Source organism: Oryx dammah, unplaced genomic scaffold (assembly GCF_014754425.2).
Source record: "Oryx dammah isolate SB20612 unplaced genomic scaffold, SCBI_Odam_1.1 HiC_scaffold_26, whole genome shotgun sequence".
Classification (NCBI taxonomy): domain Eukaryota; kingdom Metazoa; phylum Chordata; class Mammalia; order Artiodactyla; family Bovidae; genus Oryx; species Oryx dammah.
The window spans coordinates 13,774,397-13,798,292 of record NW_024070210.1 but is presented as its reverse complement, the minus strand read 5'-3'; the positions used below and the strand labels follow the sequence as shown (position 1 = coordinate 13,798,292).

The 23,896-nt window shown below is 42.9% G+C and overlaps 1 pseudogene; it reads right to left on the bottom strand.

The window, feature by feature from the left end:
* Nucleotides 1-343: 343 nt before the first annotated feature.
* The window catches only part of LOC120853607, a 46,984-nt pseudogene continuing 23,431 nt past the window's right edge, over nt 344-23,896 (bottom strand).

Sequence of the window (23,896 nt, the reverse complement as noted above, 5' to 3'; positions counted from 1 at the left end):
GTGAATAAGTGTGTGTGTGTGCTAAGTTGCTTCAGTTGTGTCCGACTCTTTGTGACCCTATGGACTCTAGCCCACCAGGCTCCTCTGTCCATGAGATTCTCCAGGCAAGACTACTGGAGTGGGTTGCCATGCCTTTCTCTAGGGGATTTTCCTGACCCAGGGATCGAACCCACGTCTCCTGTGGCTCCTGCATTGCAGGCAGATTCTTTACTGCTGAGCCACTGGGGAAGCGTGGGAATAAGAGAGTTCTTTCTAAACTTCCTGGCAATCGAGTAGTTTTATGTATATTTTCCCTCTGATTCCATTTCTCTGTGTTTTGGCTAATGTTCTCTCTCTTTCTGTCTCAGGCCGCCTCTTGTTCACAGTGAGAGGACAGGTTGATCTAAGGAAAAGGCGGCTAGAGAGTTGAGTAGAGGGGGCCTTAGGATGTTGGACTACAGTCTTGCATCAACTCTGATAGGGAGAGTTGTGCGTCATCACACTCTGGATTTGTGACTGAAAAGCTATGCGTACAGGTAAGATTTTATAGGTGAATCATATTAGGGACGCTTCCTATATAAGACTACCACTCACCCTTTGCTTTATCTATTCCATCTCTAGAGATTTAACTTACAAAGATACATGAAAAAGGATGTTTTGAAAAACACCGTATATAAGGGCAAGAGACTATAAACCACCTGAGATACCACTGGTGGGGGCATGGTTATAAAAACTGTGGTACCTCCAAAAACAGCAGAGTAGATATGAGATTCATCATGGTAGATCACATGGGCGAATATGGTGCAACCTACAAAACAGATTAAGTTAAAAAAACAAAGTGTATATATGTCTTGGTTTGGGTTTCTTTGAAAGAGAGCCTCAGACAAGGACTTGGGTGCTGAGTCATATACCATTGTGTGTGGGTGTTTATCTTGCACCTTCTTTATCCATTCATCTGTTGATGGACACATAGAACGCTTCCCTATCTTGGCAATCATAAGTAATGCTACTGTGAACATTGAGGGGCGTGTATCTTTCCAAATTACTGGATTTGGGGATGTATTAATATACCCAGGAGTGGGATTGCTGGGTCATATGGTAGTTCTGTTTTTAGTTTTTTAAGAAGCCTCCATATGGTTTTCACCAGTGGCCACACAAACTTACTTCTCCACCAATGGTGTACAAGGATTCCCTTTTCTCCACATTCTCACCAACATTTGTTATTTGTGTTCCTTTTGATGATAACCGTTCTGACAGGTGTGAGGTGATATCTCATTATGGTTTTGATTTGCATTTCCCTGGTGATTAGCGATGTTGAGCATCTTTTCTTGGCTGTCTGTATTTCCTCTTTGGAAAAATGTCTATTCAGTTTTTCTGCCCATTCTTTTTTTTTTTTTTTTTGAGTTGTATGAGTTGTTTGTATACATTGCATATTAATCCCTTGTTGGTCATATCATTTACAAATATTTTCTCCCAGTTAGTAGGTCATCTTTTTGTTTTATCAGTGGTTTTCAACAGCTTTTAAGTTTAGTTAGATCCCATTTGTTTATTTTTGCTTTTGTTTCTTCTTACTTTAGGAGACAGATCCAAGAAATATTCCTGCAATTTATGTCAAAGAGTACTCTGCCTATATTTTCCTCTAGGAATTTTTTATTATGGTACCTGGTCTTACACTTAGGTCTTTAATCCATTTTGAGTTTATTTTTGTATGTGCTGTTAGAGAATGTTGTATTTTAATTCCTCTGCTTCCCTCGTGGCTCAGAGGTTAAAGCGTCTGCCTCCAGTGCGGGAGACCTGGGTTCAATCCCTGGGTCGGGAAGATCCCCTGGAGAAGGAAATGGCAACCCACTCCAGTGTTCTTGGCTGGAAAATCCCATGGAGGGAGGAGCCTGGTAGGCTACAGTCCACAGGGTTGCAAAGAGTCGGACACGACTGAGCGACTTCACCTCACCTCACTTCACCTCATATGTAACTGTCCAGTTTTTCCAGTACCACTTACTGAAGAGACTATCTTTCTTCATAGTATATTCTTTAATCATCAATGAAGTTTTGATCAATGATCATTTTAAGTTAATTTCTGTTTATAGTATAAGGCAATGTTCAAAGTTTACTTATTCCTGGGATATTCAATTGTCCTAGCAACAATTGTTTAAAATCCTTTCCCATTGGATTGCTTCGGCAGTTTCGTCAAAAATTAATTGACCATATATGATTTGGTCTATTTCTGGACCTTTTATTCTATTCCACCCATCTATTCGTCGATCCTACGTTAATAGCACACTGTCTTTATTATTGTAGCTTGATGATAAATCCAAAAGCAGCGTAAGAGCCAAGTGTGGTTCTTAACATTGTTTTTGGATGTAGTGTAGGAGGCAGGATAAGTCCTCCAACTTTGTTCTTCTTTTTCAAAGTTGTTTTGGTTATTTTAAATTCTTAACATTTACATACAAATTTTATTATCAGTTCATCAATTTCTATTAAAAAACCCCAAGATTACATTGAATCCCAATACATTGGAAACTATTAAACATCTTAATAATAGTGTATCTGTATCTGACAGTCTGTAAATGTTGCACATACTTCCTTCATTTAGGTCTTAATTTTTTCTGTATTTTGTCATTTTCAGTGTGGAGGTTTAGCATATATTTTGTTAAATGTATCCACAAGTGCTTTATATTTTTTGATGCTGTCACAAGTAGTGTTTGTGGCAGCCAGCCTCCAGGCTGGCCCTCAGTGCCCCTTCTCTGCTGGTATTCATGCCCTTGGGCAGTACCCCCTGTAGCACACATGCAGTGTACCAGGTCTGTGTGACTAACAGGATATGGCAAAATGACGGAACGCCACTTCTGAGAGTAGGCAGTAAAAAGGCAACACGGCTTCTTCCTTGCTCTCTCTTGGATTGCTTGCTCTGGAAAATACGAGAACAGCTCTACTTGATGGTCCAGTGGGGTGAAGGGCAGATCATAAAGAGGAACTGAGGCCTCCACTAACAAGCCATGAATGAATGATTTTGAAGGTGGATCCTCCAGACCCAGTCAAGCCTTCAGATGACCGCAGCAGCCCTGGCCAACATCTCGACTGCAACTTCCTGAGAGATCGTGAGCCAGGCGACCTGTTGAATCTTCTCCCAGGTTCCAGACTTGTAGAAACTGTGAGATAATGGATGTTTGTTGTTTCAAGCTGATAACTTGATAATTCATTATGTAGCAATTGAGAACACTATAGGAGTTTAAAAAAATGGTATCTATTTTATTTTGATTTCTAACACTCTGTTTTTACCATTTAGAAATTCCAATACACACACACACACACACACACACACACACACACATAGACATGTATATATACACATATACACATATGTAAAGAGAGACCTTGTTTTCTGTGTCCTTTCTAAAAATTAGCTTTTTGGCAGATATTTTAGAATTTTCTACATAAGCAATCCTGTCATCTGTGGCAAAGACAGTTTTTCTCCTTTTCAAATCTGGATACTTTTTGTTTATTCTACTACCTTATTGGTAAGACTTCTGGTATAACATTGAATAAAATGGTGAGAACAGATATTCTTACCTTGGAAAGTCATTCAGTCACTCACCATAAGTATAACGTTAGCTGTAGGTTTTTCTGAGATGTCATTTATCAGGCTGAGGAAGTTTTCTTCTGTTCTTAATTTACCAAGAAGTTTAAATTTTTTTCTCTTTTTTTTTTTTGTTATCAATACTAGATTTATAGTTTTATTATGGCAAAAAGTAGTTGTTACAGTGAGACCTGCACACATATACAGGATGACATTTAAATTCATATAGAACAATATTTACATTTTAAGTTATACTTGAAATTAGAAGATAAAGTACAGCTTAAGCTTTACAACAAAGAAAAGAAAAATACATGAAGTAATAAGAGAATTAATAGTAAAAATAAAACCATCACGTGGAAACTTTTGGCCAGAATGCTATAATACATCTTCTTAATCTGATTGTCTAAACTATTAAAATATGGGCAGTTCAGTTTTATTTTGCCAGCAATTTGTTTGATGGGATTATAAACTAACATTTTTGAAAGCAAATCCAAGCCATTTTCAACCAAATTTTTGACATGGGATGGTAGGCTTCCTGGTTTTCACTTGGGAAATGTATTCTTACAGTCTTATAGTCATGTATTCTTATAAGTTGCTCTGGGCACCCTTCATATTGGGGTGCCCAAAGCTCTGAACGTTTTGAAGAGTTGATCAGCTTCTGAATTCACATGGAAAAGTGGCTTCTTTGTTGTTAACTCTATGTGGTGTCTGTACTCCAAATGTCAAATGGAGTTGAGTAGTGAGCTGATTTCAGTAGTGCTGGAGATCTATACTAGAGTGTTAATACCTCATGTATGTATATTCTAATAGGCATTCCAGAAGCTCTGAAAAAAGCCAGAATCAACTAGTTTAAATGTTTCTGGGCTTCCCTGGTGGCTCAGAGGTTAAAGCGTCTGCCTGCAGGGGAGACCTGGGTTCGATCCCTGGATCGGGAAGATCCCCTGGAGAAGGAAATGGCAACCCACTCCAGTATTCTTGCCTGGAGAATCCCATGGACGGAGGAGCCTGGTGGGCTACAGTCCATGGGGTCACAAAGAGTCGGACACGACAGAGCGACTTCACTTTCACTTTTGTTATCAATAGGTTTTGAGGTTTTAAATCTCTGTGAAGAATTCTCCTAGGCTGACAAAACACAGTCCGTTGTAGGATGTGGTGCAGATAACTGTTAACAAGTGGAGAACCCATGAAGAGACCTGGAGGGATAGAGTTTAAAATTCAGAGATGAGATGTGATCTGGATTCCTGCATAACCACATTTGAAGGTGGGCTATATTTGGGTGACAGTGTTCTAAAAGAGAAATTTCCTGAATTGCAACACGGGAACACTTCCTCTTTACTTTCTAGTCTGATTTTCTTCATAGTTACCACTTGATCTGTAATTTACCCTTACACATAACTCCATAGATACCTTCTCCAACTTCCTCTATTTTGGAAAATTCATCTATGATTGCTCAATCAGAATGGTAGATCTGGATTATTATTCTGTGGAGGTGGACAATGGGGATGGGGTGTCAGAGGAGTGGTGGAGTCAGTGACACAGTTACCATATCTGTGTCACCTTTCCTCAACTCAAAGAGCCCGGAGATCTTTTATTATGAATAATTTTCTACTAATCTTTCTGGGTCTATTGAGATAATTATGTTCTTTCTTTTTTGTTTTGTTAACGTGTTAAATTGCATTGGTTGATATTTGAATGTTAAACCAACCATGCATTCCTGAGATGAAATCCACTTGATCATCATGTATGAATTGTTTCTGAAAATATTTGATGAATTGTTGTTGTTCAGTCACCCAGTCGTGTCTGACTCTTTGTGACCCCATGGACTGTAGCACACCAGGCCTCTCTGCCCTTCGCCATCTCCTGAAGTTTGCCCAAGTTTATTTCCATTGCATCAGTGATGCCATCCAGCCATCTCATCCTCAGATGCCCTCTTCTTCTGCCCTCAATCTTTCCCAGCATCAGGGACTTTTCTGATGAGTCAGCTGTTTGCATCAGATGACCAGAATATTGGAGTTTCAACTTCAGCATCAGCCCTTCCAATGAGTATTCAGGGTTGATTTCCCTGAAGATCGACTGGTTTGATCTCCTTCCTATCCAAGGGGCTCTCAGGAGTCTTCTCCAGCAATTGGAAGGCATCAGTTCTTCAGTGCTTCTTTACAGTCGAGCTCTCAGAATACATGACTACTGGGAAGACCATAGCCCTGATTATATGGGCCTTTGTTGGCAGAGTAATGTCTGCTTTTCAGCACACTATCGAGGTTTGTCGTAGCTTTCCTGCCAAGAAGCAAACATCGTCTGATTTCATGGCTGCAGTCACCATCCGCAGTGACTTTAGGGCTGAAGCAGAGGAAGTCTGTCACTACTACCACCTTTCCCCCCTCTATTTGCCATGAAGTAATGGGACTGGATGCTATGATCTTAGTTTTTTAAATATTCAGTTTTAAGCCAGGTTTTCTATTATTTGAGGCACATTTGCATTTCATCTGAGAGAAACCGGGAGACTCTGCTCCCATTGGCTGCTTTTGGGATCACAGTGCTTCCTTGGTGCTTGAAACTTGGATAAGTGGGTTTTCATAACCATTTGAGATCCTTGAGGGGAGTGTCCAGACTGAGACATGTGGGAATTTTGGTATACTGTTGATAATTTCCTGTCCCTTTGAGTCAATATATTTGTTCAATCAAAATGTTTGTTCATCTTTAATTTGGAAGAGGAGTTGAAAACTGGGATAGTGAAAAAAAAGAATGGAGAAGGAGGGCTGCTGGTAGAAACCTCAAAGTAGGGGAAGTATTAAGATATTAGCTACCCTAAATGACAAATATTTACTGTTGAAATCATGGCCTTTAGGGATCTTAGCCACAACTTCAGGATCATTTTACATTATTTCTTTAAACACACCTTTTATTTTCCTGAGAAAAGTTTTGAAATTGCTGTTTCCCTCCATCCCCTTAATTTCCAGTGACATATCAGCATCCGGTGATGTTTTAGCATACCTTTCCTTCTGGGCTGGTGCCTGGCAGAGCCACTCCTTATTCTGGCTCTGGCCTATGTCACTTCAGTGCTTTGAGGTCAGTAAGAGTTTGATCAGTATTTGTTGAGAGCTCAGTGTCCCATTCTTCAAGACTCCAGGGAGATGGGTATGAGATATTATGATAATTTATTTTCACTCAAGGGCATTAAGACCAGAAAAAGCCTCTGTTGGCCTACTTCAGAGGCTGGGGTTAGTGTCTATATGTTATGAATAGGGAGACTGAGACATGGGATTCTGAAAAGGATACTTTCATGGATAAAATGATAGAAAATAATCTAGGTGGCTCTGTAAAGTCCCAAACAGCTATCAACTTCTCAAGGTTAACATACGGAGAAAGGCTAGAACCTCTCTGCTTTTTCCTGCATCCAGACAGCTACGGGTCTTGAAGACTGTGAAAATGACTGCTGAGCAGAGTATAGCAATGCAGTCTCTCTCTGTCCTCTGCCTCATTTTTCATTCTCTCTCCTTGATCCCCCTCTAATCTAGACTGGGACAATCAGATGACAAAAGAGTTCTACTTTAAAACAAGTACACTGAGGTATTTATAGTAAGGAAATGGACTGAATGAGCCAGCTGCTAAAAAATAGAAGGTCTGACTATCCATTCACGAAGTGGCCCAATGCAGTTAGGGATAAAATAAATCAATTCATATCTAATATTTAGAAAATTTATCCCAGATTGGAATGGTTGGCCTCTCATGAGAAATGCTGTAGATTTTTCCAAATTGGCAGCAATGGTGGGGATGGACTTTGCAGGGAAAAGGCTTAACATTGCCCGGACATCAGAAGATATTTTCAATTCTGTTCTAGTTTCCCTCCAGAAAAATTTGTCCAAGTCGTCTCCTCTGCACTACATAACTGTGAGTAAACGTTGCTGAGTCCTTAAGGGAGGTTTTGGGGCTCTGACTTATGTTTGGGGAATTCTAAGTCTATGCCAATCGTGTGGTAGATAGTCATTCAATTTTCACACATGGGTAAGTTCGGTGAATGAATAAACATATGCAGAGCATTTACTGGGCTTTCCTGCTGTCTCAGATGGTAAAGAATCTACCTGCAATGCAGAAGACCTGGGTTTGATTCCTAGGCCAGGAAGATCCCCTGGAGAAAGGCATGGCTACCCATTCCAATATGCTTGCCTGGAGAATCATGGACAGGGGAGCCTGGGGGCTGCAGTCCACAGGGTTGCAAAGAGTTGGACACAACAGAGCGACTAACATTTTCACTTTCACTATTGAGCACTTGCTGAGTGCCATGCACCATGCTAGGCCCTTCTCATTCTATTTTATTTAGGTCCCATCATAACCTTGGCATATGGTCTCTATTTTGCTGATACACAAACTGAGTCTCAGCTAGGATTTTTCAAAGCCATGTTGGTTGAGAAGAGCAGATTGAGATTTATCTAGCATGCAGGATAGATATGGAGTCTTGATTTACACAATCCTCTTGACATTTTATTCTGGGATGTGCACTTAGAGGCCCTCCATCAGCATTTATAATGAAGGCTTTCTTAACTACATCTCTCATTATCTTTTCCTCCTTGGAGTTCAATAGCCTACTTGTACCGAGATGGTTGGATAGCATCACTGACTCGATGGACATGAGTTTGAGTAAACTCTGGGAGCTGATGATGGACAGGGAGGCCTGGTGTGCTGCAGTCCATGGGGTCGCAAAGAGTTGGACACGACTGAGCGACTGAACTGAACTGAACTGAACTGTTCAACTTTGCATCCACGTTGTTTTCTTTTCCACTGTATCAGGTTAGAAATGCTTTAAGGCACAAGGAAAAAACCTCAACCAATGTGGTATTAAAAAAAAAAGTTTCAAGTTCTTTGCTACACCTCCAGTGGAGATCTCTGTCCCCCCTTCTTGAATCTGATAACTGCTTTGACCAATTGAACGATGAAGAGATGACACTGGATCCTGCATGAGGCTGAATCATAAAAATTCATGAAACGTCTACATAGGCGCCTTGGAATGCTTGCTCTTAGAACAGCCGTAGTACTGTGAAAAGCCTAAACCTTAGGGGGAGGCCACGTGTGCTGGTACTCGGTCACCAGTCCCACGTGAGTCTAGTCTTTGGTCCTTCCAGCTTGAGTACCAGGCATGTGAGTGAAGAAGCACTCTTGGAATTGGGTCCTGCAGGTCCAGTTATTCTAGTTCCTGGGTATTTGAGTCGCTTACCTGGTTGAACCTTCTCAAGAGAGGCCCTAGATACCATGGAGTAGAGACAAACCATTGCGGATGGACTCTGTCTGAATTCTTGACCTGCCACCTGTGAGCTTAATAAAATGACGTATTTTAATGTCACTAAGTTTTAGAGTAGCTTGTTATATGGTACAAGTAACTGGGATATCCAGCTAGCACTGGTTTACATCAATTAAAATACGTGTATACCTGTATTTAATGAAGTGAAAGATCTAGAGGTAAGCCCTTGTTGGCATTAGTTCATTGCTCAGCTGTGCCATTAGGGACCCAGGATCTTTCCGTGTGTTCATATTTCCATCCTTAATGTTACCTTTTGTCCTCATGCTTGTTGCCTCACAGTTTTGGCATAAATGCTGTAGCTCCAGGCATTGCATCAGCATTCAAGTTAGGAAGAAGAAAGGACAGCAGAGCTTGCCTCATCTCTATGGTTTTATTAGGAAAGCAAAAGCTTTCCCAGAAACCCTCATGCCCTTACTTATGTCTCACCAGTTATAATTTTGTCACATGGCCACTCTGATGGAAGAGAGGCTGAAAAAAAATGAGCATTTATCTGGCAGATTGCTGTCCTAAACACAGTCTGGATTTGCTTAGCAAAGACACCGGAAACCATGAGCACCACGTGGGCAAGGCCAGTGTCTGCCACATACCTCAATTGCTTTGCATTATTTTTTTTGGTTGGTTCAACTAGGTAGTGAGTTACTGAAAACAGAGATAATGATGATTACTTCTCTGGACTGCTTCTTAGCATCCACCATAGCACTGAGAATGTCATTTCTATTTAATGCGTTCACCTATTGAAGAAAGAGGAACGTAATAAGGAGGTGATTTTCCAGAGCAGAAGTCTTCACATTTTTTTCTCTGCATAGCCCCTGAAAACATTTTGAGAGGCAAGTGTACCTCCTTGTACATTTTTAACCTGGTATTTGCAGTTTTTGTTATAAATTTATATAAAAAATTACAAAGAATATAATTTTTGGCAAGTAGTTAATACTGAAATTTTAAAATAAATGTTTATATCACTTTTTAAAATTTCCAGTCTAAATACCATACTGATTTGATACTACTGTCTTCTGTTTTAAAATTTGCAAATGAGTTTTCCTTTAGTAAGAAAATTTTTACATCTTTTCTTTTTCTCTTTGTACTCACATTTTCATTCCAGTTTCCTCACAGAATTTTATTCTAATATAATATATTTTTAGGCTTGAAAGTTTGCCTTGTTGATTTCTTGCTTCTTGTATCATGCTTCTTTGCAACAAAAACATACATATACGTTGAAACAGCAATTTAAAACATTTCATGTGACTAAAAGGCTTTAAGTACTAAAACATTTCTCCTGGATTGAATTATCATTGAAATTATTATACTATATAATTGAGAAAAGCAACATAAATATATTACACCTTTTGATATAGAATTATTAAACACAGAAGTGAAATTCATTGCAAATGTATCTGCTGTGAGATGGATGGGATTTTAAAAACTTGTATCATGTATCTATGTATGAATATTACTTATTGCTTGAACAAAACAGCTTGGCATCAATTGCAAGCCTATTTTTGTTTATTAAGACATAAGTGTGGACAAATGTTAAGTAGACTTATTGTGGTCATCATTTTGAAATATTTACAAGTATTGAATCATTACATTATGCACCTGAAACTAGTGTAATGTTATATTTCAATTTAAAAAAAAGCTGAAAGTGCTGAACACATTCACTTAAGTAAATGGGAACGTAAGGAATATTATTACCTTTGAATTATTTGAACTACTTCCAAGTTGTATATCAAAAATCACATAGTGGCCTGTCATCAGAAATTATTTTTAATGATCTATCAGCTGACAGCTCAATTAGGTCCTCCTTCGATTATGTGGAAAACACCTGACTTGGAAAATAACTTGCAACCAGTCATTTGAGCTGTTCTCTTGCAAACGGATTTTCTCTGCTTATTAGAGACATTCACAACCTCAGTATTTCTATTTCCTACCCCCTGGTTGGAAGTCTGTGCTCCAGGATACACCATAGTAAGATTTGGGATGAGGGAGCCCTTTGTCTTGCTGGGAGAAGGGCTGCTGTAGAACTAGGGAAGATAGGGAGGAGAACTTTCCTGATGCCCCAGTTGCAGGCAGATCAAGTTTAGCAGAGTCTGTCGGAAAACTGAGGATTTGAAAATGGATCCTCATCAGTCTATCCGTGTCCCCAAACCAAGAGCCTATGTACCCCAACTTGAAGACTGCTGAGGCTGAGTTTGCTTGCGTTTCCTTTAGGCATACTGCCTCTCACTCAATGAGCTGCTCTATGCAGGACCTTATAAGTCTTACCTAGCCTGAGAACAGTCTTCTGAGGCAGGAATCATTATCTCTATTTTGCAAATGAGGAAGGATGCAGTGGTGAAGGGAAATAGCAGCCATTGGGCACCAAAACTGGGGTTCAGACCTGAGCGATGGGTGTACAGAGCTTGAGCTGTTTAGCCACCGTGTTCAGTTGAGCCTGGTTCTGGGAACAGGGATCCCAGCTCTTCACAGGAGCTGTTTCTTGAATTGCTGTTGCTTTTATCTGTGTTTCCTTCTTGGCAAATTTCTCTAAAGCAATGGTTCTCAAACTCAGGTGGCTGGGCCCCACCTCTTGAATTTCTGATTCTGTAGGTGTGGGTGAGGCTGAGAATCTGCATTCCTAACAAGTTCCCAGGTATCGAGGGGAGAGGGCCCACTTCTTCAAAGCCTGTCCAGTCTCTGGGAGAGAGTCCCATTTCTGATGTACGCAGGGACAGATGCTTTCCCCCTTAAGTATGTTTTAGGACTGAGGTTGTCACGTGCCTGCTAAGTCGCTTCAGTCGTGTCCGACTTTTTGCGACCCCATGGACTGTAGCCCACCAGGCTTCTCTGTCCATGGGATTCTCCAGGCAAGAATACTGGAGTGGGTTGCCATTCACTTGCCTAGAAGTGAGTATGTATGAAACCCACATTGCATAAATATTTCAGCACCTGAAACAACTTTGGAAAAACTTGTGCTGCAGGAATTTTTGTTGGAACTTTCTTTGGTGATATTTGTACGTGGGTATACCTGCATCACTTTCCCTTTTCACTTTCATGCATTGGAGAAGGAAATGGCAACCCACTCCAGTGTTCTTGCCTGGAGAATCCCAGGGACGGGGGAGCCTGGTGGGCTGCTGTCTATGGGGTCGCGCAGAGTCGGACACGACAGAAGCGACTTAGCAGCAGCAGCAGCAGCAGCATACCCGCATCAGGGGAAACTGTGCTTACACATTTTTATTTATGTGTATATACTTTGCACACAAAGGTCCTCTGTGTTTCTGCTAAGTTATTGACTCTGTCTGTCTGGATGGGATATTCTTTCCTGCATTCTTCACCTATTGGTTCAGTCCTCAAGATTCATCTCAAAATAATGCTTTCTCTCTGAAATTTGCTGGTTAACTTAAGTGCCTCTTCCACAAACTCCTCTAGCCTGGCATAGCATTGTACAGGCATGATCTTGCTTACATGTTTTCTCACATTGGTTGAAAATTTTGATACTAGTAAGTGCTACATAAATAACAGTTAGCAAACATTTAATTAGCACTTCAGTTCAGTTCAGTCGCTCAGTTGTGTCCGACTCTTTGCGACCCCATGAATTGCAGCACTCCAGGCCTCCCTGTCCATCACCAACTCCCAGAGTTCTCTCAAACTCACATCCATTGAGTCGGTGATGCCATCCAGCCATCTCATCCTCTGTTGTCCCCTTCTCCTCCTGCCCTCAATCTTTCCCAGCATCAGGGTCTTTTCCAATGAGTCAGCTCTTCGCATCAGGTGGCCAAAGTATTGGAGTTTCAGGTTCAGCATCAGTCCTTCCAATGAATATTCAGGACTGATTTCCTTTAGAATGGACTGGTCGGATCTCCTTGCAGTCCAAGGGACTCTCAAGAGTCTTCTCCAACACCACAGTTCAAAAGCATCAGTTCTTTGGCGCTCAGCTTTCTTCATGATCCAACTCTTATATCCATACATGACCACTGGATAAACCATAGCCTTGACTAGATGGACCTTTGTTGGCAAAGTAATGTCTCTGCTTTTCAATATGCTGTCTAGGTTGGTCATAACTTTCCTTCCAAGGAGTGTCTTTTAATTTCATGGCTGCAATCACCATCTGCAGTGATTTTGGAGCCCTCCAAAATAAAGTCTGACACTGTTTCTACTGTTTCCCCATCTATTTGCCATGAAGTGATAGGATCAGATGCCATGATCTTCGTTTTCTGAATGTTCAGCTTTAAGCCAACTTCTTCACTCTCCTGTTTCACTTTCATCAAGAGGCTCTTTAGTTCTTCACTTTCTCCCATAGGGGTGGTGTCATCTGCATATCTGAGGTGATTGATATTTCTCCCGGCAATCTTGATTCCAGCTTGTGCTTCTTCCAGCCCAGCGTTTCTCATGATATACTCTTCATATAAGTTAAATAAGCAGGGTGACAATATACAGCCTTGACATATTCCTTTTCCTATTGGGAACCAGTCTGCTGTTCCATGTCCAGTTCTAACTGTTGCTTCCTGACCTGCATATAGGTTTCTCAAGAGGTCAGATGGTCTGGTATTCCCATCTCTTTCAGAATTTTCCACAGTTTATTGTGATCCACACAGTCAAAGGCTTTGGCATAGTCAGTAAAGCAGAAATAGATGTTTTTCTGGAACTCTCTTGCTTTTTCCATGATCCAGCAGATGTTGGCAATTTGATTTCTGGTTCCTCTGCCTTTTCTAAAACCAGCTTGAACATCAGGAAGTTCACAGTTCACATATTGCTGAAGCCTGGCTTGGAGAATTTTAAGCATTACTTTATTAGTGTGTGAGATGAGTGCAATTGTGCGGTAGTTTGAGCATTCTTTGGCATTGCCTTTCTTTGGGATTGGAATGAAAACTGACCTTTTCCAGTCCTGTGGCCACTGCTGATTTTTCCAAAGAACCTACCTGCCAAGACAGGAGACATAACAGACACGGGTTCGATCCCTGGGTTGGGAAGATTCGCTGGAGGAGGGCATGGCAACCCATTCTAGTATTTGTGCCTTGAGAACCTCACAGACAGAGGAGCCTGGTGGGCTACAGTCCATAAGGTTTGAAAAAGTCAGACACAACTGAAGTGGCTTAGCATGCACACACACCCCAATGTTTACTTGAAAGCAAGTTTTTTTCCCTACAGTGACTAATAGTAAAGAGATCCATTCCTGCCCTGCCCCCCGCCCCATAATCAGGTAGTTTTGTTTAAATCAGTTTGGTACATGAAACAGATTAGTTTTGAAGTTTTTTAATGAACTGAAATAGAAATTTCTAAATGGAGCAGTCTACCTGTACAACAAATATCTGTAAGGTAAAATAAGGGATTTTAAATAGAACTACAATCTGCACCAACAAATCAGATGAAAAGTGTGGAAAGGTTTCTATATATTTTCTGGATTAAAAAAAGCCAAACCCCAAATTATTAATGGCTCAGGATGGGGTGGGATGAGCTACGGCGTGCTGGAAGGAGAGACAGGTGGAATGGGTCCTGATGTGGGTTCAGCACTATGTAGGATCTGGACAGCCCTTCTGGAATGCCTGGGCCTGAGCATCACTTGCTACCCTGCTTCATGCTCCACCGTCTCTGGTCACTCTCTGTTTGCTCAGGTTAACAGTAAGGACAGAATCCTTGGGAAACTTTTCTAGGCATCATCTCAGTTCTTTTCAAGGCTTCTGTATAAACGCCACATGTGCTACTAGTTCAAATCAAAGGAGAGGAAAGAGACAGGCTGCATGGTTAGGGGGACCTCAATGTGTCAGTAATAGTACTAACAACTGCTGGTACTATTTACTGAGCATTTCTGAGCGTTGATACAGTGAGTTTTGTCTCTTGATTCAAACTGGTAGCTGCATCTCTGCTCATCTTGCGGTCCAGGTAACTTTGATTCATCTTTATTGTTTTAACATGTTAAACTCTCTTCCATTGTTTCTCTGAAATGCTAAACTGCAAAGAGATCAAACTGATCAATCTGAAAGGAAATCAGTCCTGAATATTTATTGGAAGGACTGATGCTGAAGCTAAAGCTCCAATACTTTGGCTACCTGATGCAAAAAACTGACTCATTGGAAAAGACCCTAATGCTGGGAAAGACTGAAGGCAGGAGGAGAAGGGGATGACAGAGGATGGAATGGTTGGATGGCATCACTGACTCGATGGACATGAGTTTGAGTAAACTCCAGGAGTTGGTGATAGACAGGGAAGCCTGGTGTGCTGCAGTCCATGGGTTGAAAAGAGTTGGACGTGACTGAGTGACTGAACTGAAAGCTAGCTCTCTTAAATCATGGACATTTGGGGCTCTTGTTTATTTCTGGCTTAGGAGGGTGAAAACCTCCACCTGTCTTCTCACACTCTTTCTGTTGCTCTGTTTATCATTACTTTTCAAAAATGTGAGAGCCTTAGTATATTCCCACCCAAAGACTCAGTAATGCAGACGCAAGATCTACTGACTTTGTACGTGTTAATATTTTCCAAGTATCCCCTAGCCTATTTGTCATTGATAGTTATTCTTACAATGTCTTCATCACTTCCTGTTTAAATGTGTTTCTTGCCGCCACTCCTTTCCTTTCCTGTACTTTCACTATTCAAACAGTGGGTTATGGATTTTTGGATTTCATGGAGTGAAAGTTAAAAAAAGAGAGGCAGGGTAACTTATGTAGGGTTATTATCTTTTAATTTTTCCAAATAAAGACGAATACACTTTACTTTTACCATCATCTCATAAAAGAAGCTGCCCTGTGGAGTCCTAGAAGCATGGCAGTTGCCTTTGTGGAGACAAGTCTCCCAGGAGCTCTTCTTCTGTGCTGATTCAAGTTCAGTGCAATCTCTTGGGCATCCACTGTGTGCTCAGCTTTGTGCTGGACATAAAGACTGGACTTTTGCCTTCACGCTCAGGGATCCCATAGGAGAGATGAGACAAACAGCTCGGTAGGACTGTAAATCTGGGTCTGCCTTTTCCATGAGACTGTTCTTTTTAAAGGTAAAGATCATGCCCTTACATCTCTTACACCGCACTGCACCAGCATGTGTCTGACATATCATACATGTTCTATCAATGTTTGGACACTCATAAAGAATTATGGGACAGTGGAAGGTGAAATACGTGTAGATCTTCAACTGAAGTCAGTCATGTACCACTACTGCATGGTACTATATCATGAGTGGTAGGATAGCGCAGGAAGGGGGTGCGTCACAGCTGACTCAAGTTGGTAGGAAGACTTCATGGCGGGAGATGGTGAGGTTTGAGATGGGCCCTCAGGAGTGATTAGAAGGCAAACGAACTGACACTAAGCAGTGAAGCTCTGTTCGAAAGCAGCTTGAAGCCCAAGCATTCATACCCAGAAGAGGTTATGTCTTCATTTTGCAGGGTAATGGCTTACTTGGGGTTTACGGTAGCATGGGATGATGATGGATGCCAAAGAACATTTAGGGCAATAGTTCACAATTGGGGGTGATTTTGCCCACCATGGGACATTTGGCACGATCTGGAGACATTTTTGTTTCTTAAAACTGAGGAGGGGTGCTATTGGCAAGGAGTTCTGGCATATAGTAGAGGCCAGGGATGCTGCTAAATACACATGGTGGTCGTCTTCTCCCACTGAAGACTTGACTGGTCACAAATGTCAACAGTACTATAGTTTAGAAACTCTAGGGAATTCCCTGGTGGTCCAGTGGTTAGGACTCCATGCTTTCATTGTCGAGGGCTCAAGTTTAATCCTTGGTTGGGGAATAAAGATCCCCCAAGCCACACAGTGTGGCCAACAACAACAACGACAAAACTCTCTGATTTAGTCGGATTAAGAAGAAAAAGGAAATAAATATGGTGTTATCAATGGCATTTCATGATCATGAGCAATGCCTGGAATGCAAAGCTGCTCTTACAGGGTAACAGTTTGTCCTCTCCCTCTCTCTTAGGAGCCTCCTTTTCCCTCCCTTCACCTGTCTCTCTTCTGACATGTGTTGTAGGCGTCCTTCTCTTATCTCATTACCTCTCCTTTGGTTTCAGACCTTCAGAACTTCTGCTGGCCTCCTGCAAATGAAGACCTCAGAGCTACCTGGGGAACTCTGGGAGGCTGTTTGGGCCTGTCCACTGGGTCTGAGTTTCTTTGCCTTAAAAGGGAAGGTTTGGGACTGGAACATGTTTTACTGGTCTCTTTGGCTTTGATAAAGCAAAACTCTGAGACATTTCAGAGCTGTGATGGAGAAGACAGTCTAGACTCCAGACTTTTCTATAGGTTTCAGAGACCTCAGACCAATACTATGGGGAAAGAAGGGGCCAGTTCGGTGTTCAGTGAGAAAAAGTCATTCCAGGGGGAGGGAGAATGTGGACCATCCCTGTTGCCAGAAGTGCTACCAGAAACACCTGCCTGGGCTCTTCTAGTTCAGTTCAGTCACTCAGTCGAGTCCGACTCTTTGTGACCCCATGAATCGCAGCACGCCAGGCCTCCCTGTCTGTCGCCATCTCCTGGAGTTCACTCAGACTCACGTCCATCGAGTCAGTGATGCCATCCAGCCATCTCATCCTCTGTCGTCCCCTTCTCCTGCTGCCCCCAATCCCTCCCAGCATCAGAGTCTTTTCCAATGAGTCAACTCTTCGCATGAGGTGGCCAAAGTACTGGAGCTTCAGCTTTAGCATCATTCCTTCCAAAGAAATCCCAGGGTTGATCTCCTTCAGAATGGGCTGGTTGGATCTCCTTGTCCAAGGGACTCTCAAGAGTCTTCTCCAACACCACAGTTCAAAAGCATCAATTCTTCGGCGCTCAGCCTTCTTCACAGTCCAACTCTCACATCCATACATGACCACAGGAAAAACCATAGCCTTGACTAGACGGACCTTAGTCGGCAAAGTAATGTCTCTGCTTCTGAATATGCTGTCTAGGTTGGTCATAACTTTTCTTCCAAGGAGTAAGTGTCTTTTAATTTCATGGCTGCAGTCACCATCTGCAGTGATTTTGGAGCCCCCCAAAATAAAGTCTGACACTGTTTCTACTGTTTCCCCATCTATTTCCCATGAAGTGATGGGACTGGATGCCATGATGTTCGTTTTCTGAATGTTGGCTCTTCTAGAGATGACCATTAAGACCCTTGCTGTCAATGAAGAAAACAAGCTTTACTTTAGAGTAGTGTTAGGTGTACAGAAAATTGTGAAGATAATACAGAGTATCCTCATATGCCCTCTATCTGGTTTGTTTTGGTATTAACATTTTATGTTTGTATGACACATTTATTACAGCTGATGAATCAACGCTGATACGTTCTTATTCACTAGAGTCTGTGCTTTATTCAGATTTCCTTAGTTTTTACCTAATGTTCTTTTTCTGTTCCAGGATCTCACCTAGAATATCACACTACCTTTAGGTTCCCCTTGGTTGTGGTGATTTCTCAGGCTTTCCTTGCTTTTGATGACCTTGACAGTTCAGAGGTGCACTGGTCAGGTGTTTTGTGGACTGTCCCTCAGTTGGGCTTTGCTTGATGTGTTCTTACAATCAGACTGAGGGTCGTGGGTGTTGGGGAGGAAGACCACAGAGATGAAGTGCCTTCTTATCACGTAGTCTCAGTGTGACTTTCCACTGATGATGCTGACTTTGACCACCTGGCTAAGACAGTGTTTGTCAGCTTCCTCCAATGTAAAGTTATTGGTAGTGTTTTTGTCCCTTTTACACTGTGCTCTTTAGAAAGTAGTCACACTGTACAGCCCACACTTATGGAGTAGGAAGTTAGGCTCCCCTTCCTTGGGAGGAGTCTTAAAAGTTTTAAAAGAAAAAAAAAATTATTTTGACCCTTGTTTGCCTCCCAGGTGCAGTGAGTGAGCCCATTCTCGTTTCTTCCTCCATGTCGGACAGTTAAGCGAGGTGTGGGGATTTACTTAAGCTAATAAATGATTATCCTTCACTGTAGAAGCATTACCAGGATGCTGAATTTGCTAATTACTCTTCTCTCCGCTTCTCCCAAGCAGTGATCTTGAGAGAGATGGTACAAATCTATCTTTAGTGAGAGCTGCAACTCAGGAAACCGGGAGGCTGAGAATGAGGGAGGGGCGGCCACTTACCAAAAGTGAAGCAGGAGGGAGTGGATGAAGAATTGAGTGGCCTAAAGGGAAATGACGTGGCTAGGAGGGAATTAACGGGGAGTCTGGTCACTGGGCCTAACTGAACTTTCTCAGCCTGTGCTGTCCCTCAGCATTGCTTCTGGATTTCTGTTTGTACCTCTGCTGATGGGAGGTGAGCAGAAATGTTTATTTTGGGACAGTGGCTGGAAGAAAAGGCTGCTTGGAGTCTCTCTGGCTTTCTCCCCTAACTTGTGAAGTCCACATCCTCTACATAAGACCTTTGTTGCTTGACACGTCAGTTTGAACCCAAAAGAGTAAGTATAGGCACAAATGATGCTTGATCACCATTCAGACTTTTGGGAGATACTGCAAACTGATCACATCTCTCTCTGCTGCCAAGACAGACATGTCCTCAGACTGTTTCTCAACACACTGCTGTGGGTATTAATTACGTATCAGTTGGCATGGGCAACGAGTAAATAATTTGCCATTCCCCGTCTAGACAGATACTTTTTTAAGATATTAAGTTTCGGGTTACACAATTCATTCATTATTTAGTCAACAAATATTTCTGAGTACCTACATGTGCTAGGCATTGAGCCAGAGGCTGGGTATATATTGGTGAATAAAATAGACAAGGTCCTTGCCTTTGTGGAGTGTACAGATTGTAAATTCATAGACAAATGTCATGTGTAGTATCTCAGTAGCTCTTTGTATGAAGTGAAGTGTTAGTCGCTCAGTCATGTCTGATTCTTTGTGATCCCATGGACTGTAGCCCACCAGGCTCTTCTGTCCATGGAATTCTCCAGGCAAGAATACTGGAGTGGGTTGCCATTCCCTTCTCCAGGGACTCTTCCCAATCCAGGGATCGAACCCAGGTCTCTTACATTGCAGGTGGATTCTTTACCAATTAAACCACCAAGGAAGCTCTTTATACAGTTTAGGGCAATCAAAATCAGCTATGGTGGGAGGGGTAGTAAGCAGATTTCATTAAGCATCTTGGGCAAAGTTCAAATATATGATCTCGTTTAATCCTCACAGCCACCTTATAAGTTAGGAAGCAGTATTCACAATCTACAAATGAGAAACGCAAGGCATGGAGAAGTTGCCCAAGAACCAAGAGCAGAGATCGAATGTCAGTCTGATGCCAGAAGTATTGGTTCTTATACCATGCCTCATTCATCCAAACTTTCTGTTCTTTAATTAAGAGGGGATGTTTTCAGAAAGGGAGGGTAGATTACAGTCTGTGCTAGGCAGAAGGGAGGCTGGGTCCGTGTAGATGCTGACCTATGGTTGCTGGAGGCTCTGGCTGAGGTTGCTGGGTGGGGCTGAGGCAGCCAGTGGAACAGGGCTCTGGCTAGAATGATGCTGTAAATGATGTCAGCCCTGAGAATATGCCCCATCACATCACACCAGCCTGATTTCCTCCTAGGCCTACCTTGGACTTGCAATGTAACCAGTCCTCTCCCAGTTTCTACCAGCTGCTGAAAGCGTGAAGATTTCTCCCCATGCTCTTGGGTTGCCTGGAGATAAATTGTGCTCTGAAAAGATGTGCTGTGGGAAGAGGAGGAAAGGGCAAATATTGGGCACAGCTGGGCTGAACTTGCCCTCCTGCCGGTGGCTCCACTCCAAGCCTAGACCTCTATCTGGGCCTGAACAGCCAGCCAGGCCTTGCTCTGTTCCCACATTTAGCCCAGAGCTTTCCACCAGGCCTTGGCAATGTAGCTCCTGAATGCTTGGAGTTTCATTCACAGAGATTGATGTTGTTTGGAGTCCCAGAAAGTCCTCCTTCATAGTAGGTCCAGTGTGGGTGAAATAAAGGACTTTCCTGGAAAAGAACTAGGGAAGAAAATCTCTGAGGCTTCACTTAGTTATTTCCAGAGACTGGAAAGACCCCATGTCTCATAGAGAAGCATGCCTTTTCTCTTACTAAATACAGTTTAGTGGGCTGTGGGAATCTCTCCTCCCTTAAGAGTGAACTAAATATCCAAGTTGGTCTGCATTGTTTTCATGTCAGTTTCCCTGAGAGCAGAGTTTGAAGCCAGGACTTGAAGACAGGTAGTGTATCTGGGAGGGGTGGTGGATGCTGGACACACCATCAGATCTCCCCTTAGGAACAAAGGGCTGATTCCCTATCTGCTGGGAGCATGGTGGCTGAGAGCCCTTGGCTGCCAGGGATGCCCCTCCTGCCCTGACACAGGCTGACCTCAGTTACCAAGGCCCACCTAGTTCAAGGTTACACTCATTTCTGGGGGTGCTTACATCCAATGACAGATGGAAGCCAGGGTACAAAGCCCTCCCCCGCCCCTTAGGATGAGTTTGAAGCTGGAGGCATCATCTCAGCTTCAAAACTTCTCTGAGGGCCAGTGGAGGGTCACCTGGTGTTTCCTCCCTGCTTTTTCCCCTGCATGGTGTTGTTGATTCCTAAAGCCCTCCGTAATGAACCTGACTATGTCTCTAGCCACCTGGAATAATCTGGGGTAGGAGATTCTAGGATGGGATTTAGGAGCTGAATCACCACTGCCTGGCTGGCCGCAAGGGCTGTGTTACTCATGGTAGGTGGGGCAGTACAAGCTTTAACTTGTGGAGATTTGGGAGGTATACCCAGTGGAAACCATGGGTTAGCTGGTGCAGTGTATCAGCATTTGAGAAATAAGGGATAAATAGTAGCCATGAGGCCAATGAAATTGGATAGATGTTGCTAAGCTCAAATAATGCTTTGGAAGAAGATATTGGAGTTGAGAGTGATTGATTACAACTATAAAGCTAAGTGTGAAGACCAGAGGACTTCCTTGTGGCTATGTAAAGAGGTTCTCATCACCAGTAGAAGGAGAACAGGGAAATCTGAGGCCAGGCTCAGGACTTAATCATTAGAAAGGAGCAGTGACTTCAAAGAAAGTTAAATAACCAACATACACAAGTGATTGAAAATGAAAGTGAAAGTTGCTCAGTAGTGTCCAACTCTTTGCAACCCCATGCACTATGCAGTTCATGGAATTCTCCAGGCCAGAATACTGGAGTGGGTAGCCTTTCCCTTCTCCAGGGGATCTTCCCAATGCAGAGATCAAATTCAGGTCTCCTGCACTGCAGGAGGATTCTTTACCAGCTGAGCCCAAGGGAAGCCCACACAAGTGCTTAGGTCGAGTCTAATCAAGGTCAGGGCCTTGGTTAGGAAAGAATGGGACCATGACACATGGAATGGGGACTTCTGCTTGATGTATAATACGAGAAAATCTTAAATCACAGATTTTATTTCCTCATACCCCCTGAGTCCGCAGGAATGACCTTTTCCTCCCTATTAATGTCTAGCACTCCCCTTACCTTGAAGACAATACAAAGATCTCTGCAAGATGGTGTGTATCTGCCCAAGAATGCCCCAACTCTTATCCTGGTCACTGGATATGGTATGTGATTAGGGTATGATCACAATACCTGGTTAGGGACAAATTGAGCTTGATAGGAAAGAAAGGGCCATTTCAAGGAGCCACAGGACCCAAATAATATATTCCAATGAGAGCCAAGAGAGCATGCCTGGGGCTGAGCTTTGAGATGCTTGATCAGGTGGGGCAGAAGGTTGAGTTAGTTGATAGAGGTTTTATCACTTTGGGAGGATATCCTCTGCCTGGGGTACACTGCTAAGATAGGTCCAGAAGGTTGGGAAAAGTGTTGACCCACATTAAGAGATGCCTGGATTTCTCTGGTGCTTGGTGGGAGGGAAGAGGGGTCCAAAGGTTGAGAGAAATAAGCATGGTAGAGTGGATATCGGAGAAGGCAATGGCACCCCACTCCAGTGCTCTTGCCTGGAAAATCCCATGGAGGGAGGAGCGTGGTAGGCTGCAGTCCATGGGGTTGCTAAGAGTCAGACACGACTGAACAACTTCACTTTCACTTTTCACTTTCATGCACTGGAGAAGGAAATGGCAACCGACTCCAGTGTTCTTGCCTGGAGAATCCCAGGGACGAGGGAGCCTGGTTGGCTGCCGTCTATGGGGTCGCACAGAGTTGGACACGACTGAAGCGACTTAGCAGCAGCAGAGTGGGTATACTATTAAAGCCAGGAAACCCACAAAGGATGATGATCCATGGAAGACCGTGAGGATTTACGGAAGCTGTATAGAAATTTGTTAAGAGACACACCCTGATCAGTGAGGTGGCTCTCCTCCAGAGACCAAGGACAGGTGGCAGGAGATGATTCACAGAATAGGGATCAATGAGAGTGATGGGGCAGATAGGAACCTGATGCAATAGAACCCAGGTGATGGGGGTCCCCTTCAGAAGCCAGGTGGGCACAATTGCTGTAGTGTGCAGAAAGGTCGTGGGCAGTCAGAGGGCTCCTCAGCTGTGTTGAGGGATGGTTAATTGAATGTGGCATCTCTAGGGGCCACTGCTACTGCAAGTCACTTTAGTCATGTCCGACTCTGTGCGACCCCATAGACGGCCCCCGACCAGGCTCCTCTGTTCACAGAATTCTCCAGGCAAGAATACTGGAGTGGGTTGCCATTTCCTTCTCTGAGCGGCCATTGACAAGGATACTACTTGAACTGAGTAAGGAATCGGCAGGATGACCATCATGGCTGTTTACTCAGGTAACTACATGGGGAAAGGAGAATGACCTAAACTTGTGAAGGACTGTTGACACAGGTTCAGAATTGACACTGATACTTGGAGACCTGGAGTGTCATTTTGAACTCTGGCTGGTTGGAACCTGAACTCTTTCAGTTTTGGGGGGAATTATTTTGCCTACTGCTTTTCAGAGTGTCTTTCCCCAACTCTCAGGTAGTTCCTTCTCATAAAGGTGTGCACTGGTACTCTGCAGATTACTCGAGAAGAGCTTTCGGCACTGTCTCCTCTCTGGTTCTCTGCCCCACAAATTATAGCCATCATGGGGTCCTTGAGCTTCGATCTCTGGCTCCCCAGCTCAGCAAGAGAGACCACCAGGCTCTGTTCATGCACCCCCCCCCTTTTGTTATGGTCAGAAACTCCCTCTCCGCAGTAAAGTAGGCTGGTGTGATAGGAGGGTTCC